At 37.5% G+C, this 4,319-nt stretch overlaps 1 non-coding gene across 1 annotated transcript; it reads left to right on the top strand.

Moving 5' to 3' along the window:
- The first annotated feature begins 935 nt into the window (after nucleotides 1-935).
- On the top strand, nucleotides 936-1,042 carry LOC131244840 (small nucleolar RNA R71). The gene has a single exon (XR_009170612.1). It is a non-coding gene; the product is annotated as a small nucleolar RNA R71 (small nucleolar RNA).
- Nucleotides 1,043-4,319: the final 3,277 nt, after the last annotated feature.

Below are 4,319 nucleotides of genomic sequence, written 5' to 3'. Positions count from 1 at the left end.
ACCGCTGAGGGAATGGTGTAATTAGTTTACTTTGAGGTTCCGATTCTAACCCATTCTCATCTTTTTCTGGGTCCATAGGCTTCTCAGCCCTTATCGGAATAGTCTTATCAATTGTCTTTTTGTTCCTAAGAGTGGTAATAGACTTAGCTTGCTCCATTTGATTTAAAGTGCTTAGGTCACTTATTTCGCATTACAGTTTTCAATTGGGGAGAGGTTGGGCTGGAAGCATCCCATTCTCCCCACTTGCTAAGTGTGACCCAATCCTTTGAATGGACGATTCAAACATTCCCATTGTTGTTTTGATATCCCAGAATGCTTGCATCGTATTTTGGTTGAATAGCTCTTGGTTTTGAATGTGTTTTAAAATTGGATCCTTCTTAGGCTTCTTTTGATTTAGGAGTTGAGATAGAGCCCCTTGAGGGTTAGTCGTTCGTCCATTCCTCCAACTGAAATTGGGATGGTTCCTCCAGCTAAAATTGTATGTATTTGAAGTGGGTCCACTGAAAGGTCTTTGGTAGTTGTTTATGACATTCAATTGCTCATTCAATATTTCTTGAAAGGCAGGTATTGCAAGACAATTTTTAGTTTTATGTATGTTGTAAGCACAAATACTGCAAATAACTTCCTTAGCCTTATCCTTTTTAAGTTTCATGGCCTATATTTTCCTTGTGAGATTGGCCACTTTAGCATTTATATCATCTTCCTCTTTCAAAACATATATTTCACCCCTCTCCTTTTATTAAGTAGGCTTAGAAGTGGTGTTAGGTCTTTGGGAGATGTCCCATAATTGTGCGTTTTTAGCAAGTTTGTCAAAGTAATCTCACATATCATCGACATCTTTGTTCATGAATTCCCCATTGCACATCATCTCGACCAATTGGCGCATGGAAGATGTCAGTCCATCATAGAAGAAATTTGTTATACGACACATTTCGAAGCCATGTTGTGGGCATGAACTGACAAGATCCTTGAACTGCTCCCAACATTGGAAGAATGTCTCATCTTCTTTTTGGGCGAAGTTCATGATTGACTTTCTGATGGTGTTCGTCTTATGGTATGTGAAGAATTTCTTTATGAACTCCCTTGTCACGTCGTTTCATCTAGTAATGGATCGTGGACGTAGTGAATGCAACCACGTCTTAGCTTTTTCTTTTAAGGAGAAGGGAAAGAGTTTCAGCCTGATCGTGTCCTCAGACACATTACGAAAGTATAAAGTGGTTATTATCTCATCAAACTCTTTCATGCATAGATATGAACTTTCATATTCAAGTCCATATAATTTTGGAAGGAATTGGATCACTCCTGGCTTAATATCCATATTTCCTGCATTCTCTAGAAAAATCATGCAGGAAGGTGTGCTCACCCCTGTCGGTTGTAAATATTCTTGTAAGGTACAGGCAGGGGTGTATTGTGAACCTCATTCTTATCCTAAGCTTCCTCAAGTGGAGGTTGAGGTGGATTTACAAGTTGATTTGTAGCCATCACTTTAATTGACTTTGAGGTTCTCGAGTGGTGTTTAATTCGGTGATGGATAGGCAGCCCTTCGACTAATCCTCCTTCACTCAAAAGACATTGAGTGTTATCATGGACCCACTTGGGCATGAAATACTCACAGCCCTTAACCAACTAAACAAAACTAAACCTAAGAAAAGCAAACTAAATAAAGAAAATAAGAAATCTATAAAATATAAGAAAGAGTTGGAGAGAAGTTACCTAATTAGGATTGCTATGCTAGGGTTCTACAAAACATAAAACAAAGTTAGTTCTAGAAATAAATTCAAAAAATTCTAACTTAGAAACACAAAAGAAGAACTAATCCTAATGTTAAACTAATTCCAAAATTAATTAATCTCAAAAAAATACAGCCGTAGTCCCCGGCAACGGCACTGAAAACTTGTTCACAATCCCAAGTGTAGGGTCGTGATGTAGTAATAACTCGGTGAGACCGAGGTCGAATCCACATGGACTAAACTTGTACGTATTCTTAAAAGAACTAGAACTAGAACAAGAAGAAGATCTAAATCTGAATTATGGAATAATTAAAAGTAAGTGTGAATATTGTTGATTAAAACGTATGAATTTAAAGGTGGGAACTAGGGTACCAAGGATCCACTTGTAGCTATCAAGATGCTACCTTACTTGATTCAAGAGATGAAATTGGAATCAGAGTCTTATCTTATCCATTTGGAAGAAGAGATGATCAAATCTCTAAACTTTTCATTGATCTCGTCTCAATGGAGGAGGATTGTGAAGATTGTAAGGGATTTCATCACCCTCCCATGCCTAGGAGACGATGGTGAATAATAGGATTTACCAATCGCACAATCTCAAATAGGAAAAGAAGATATTCAAAGCTATCGTAGTGTCTATTATAATTTGAGTCACAACAAACAATAGAAAACAAAATATATTCCTTGAAATTGACTAGAAATCCATGAAGTTCAATATAAATAAGAATCAAAGCAAGATAAACATCCCACTCACATTACAAGCTTCACCTCTTAGCCCTAGCTATGAGGTTTAGTTAACCATAGACATGATTAAACCAAAACCTCTTAAACAAAACATGAAAACAAAATAAGGAAGAAGAAGAAAAAATCTTAGCAATGGCTCCTCCACCCTTTATCTCCACTCTTTAAACCCTATATGATATTTAGGAACATCCTAGGGACTCCTAATTATAGTTATGAAGCTCCATCTTACACACCGCCTCAAAAATTTCGCAAATCGACCTGAATTTACACACTTTCGATCACATTGAATCCTCCCTTCGGTCGGATCAAATTGTCTATTGGTTAAACCGAATTAGCTTATGAATTTCATCATTGATTGCTGAACTGTTTTACGCGATTTCGGTCAGATCGAACTGTCTATTTTTTGTTGCAGATTCTGAAGTCTTTTAAGTCCTTTTTTCATCATTTGTACTAGGTTTCCTTGGTCTTTGGCATATGAATTCTTCATTTTTAGTCTTCTAAGATTCAATCTTTGCTTTGGTTATTCTTGAGTATGAAATCTAAGCTTTTAGCATTTTTTTTAATCCAAGCTCTCAGATTCACCTCGCAACACAAACATGTATAAAATAGACCATTAAGCATTATCATGTTGATAAAACCAAGATATAAAAAGGAGAGAATATGCAATATTTGACACTCAACAGTGGACATCTTCGCATGATCTCATGAGGACATGCCCAACATCGGCCCAAAAATCATCACGCATCGCCTGAATGTTGACCTCGACCACTAACCATTTCGATAGAAGCGTCATGTGCTTAGTCCAGAACGATATGCAGTGATTAGAGAAGAAGTCGACAAACTTCTTAAAGTCAGATTTATTGAGGAAGTCTACTATCCGAACTGGATAGCCAACATAGTCTTCGTCAAGAAGTCTAATGGGAAATGACAGTTTTGTGTTAACTACACAGACCTGAATAAGGCCTATCCTAAAGATAGTTTTTCCCTTCCTTGAATTGATCAACTTGTCGACAGCACTGTAAGGCATGAACTACTTAGTTTTATGGACGCTTATTCTGCTTATAATTAAATTGTAATGCATCCATATGATAAGACAAAAACAACCTTTATCACTGACAAATGTCTTTATTGTTACCAAGTTATGCCATTTGGATTGAAAAATGTCGGAGCCACTTATCAGCGGCTAGTTAATAAGATGTTCGCCCACTAAATAGGGTGAACAATGGAACTCTATGTCGATGATATGCTCGTCAAGAGCATCAAGGCCACATATCACACTTTTGATCTCGAAGAATTGTTCCTCGTTCTTCGTAAATACAAGATAAAATTGAATCTATGTAAACGTGCCTTCGAAGTTAGTTCGGGAAAGTTCCTTAGTTTCTTGGTCAGCCAATGAGGGATCGAAGCAAACCCTGAAAAGATCAAAGCTCTGCTTGATGTGGATTCACCAAAAATAACCAAAGATGTCCAATAACTTACAAGAAGAATCGCCACAGTCAGTCGCTTCGTGTCCCGAGTTACAGATAAATGTCTTCCCTTTTCCAAGCAGCTGAAAGGAAAACAAGTAGTAGATTGGATAGAAGACTGTGAAACGGCCTTCCAAAAGCTTAAACAATATCTGGGGTTACCACCATTACTCTTCAAACCTGAGTAAAGAGAATCCCTACTGCTATACTTAGCTGTTTTCGATGCAGCAGTTCACTCGGCCTTAATTATGGAACACACAGGAAAGCAATTCTTGGTAAACTAATTCAGCAAAGCGCTAGTTTCAATTGAAACTGGATGCCCAAGTCTAGAGAAACTAGCCTTAGCATTAGTCATCTCTTCTCGGCGATTGTGACCATA

Source organism: Magnolia sinica, chromosome 4 (assembly GCF_029962835.1).
Source record: "Magnolia sinica isolate HGM2019 chromosome 4, MsV1, whole genome shotgun sequence".
Lineage (NCBI taxonomy): Eukaryota > Viridiplantae > Streptophyta > Magnoliopsida > Magnoliales > Magnoliaceae > Magnolia > Magnolia sinica.
This window is presented reverse-complemented; position numbering and strand designations above follow the sequence as displayed.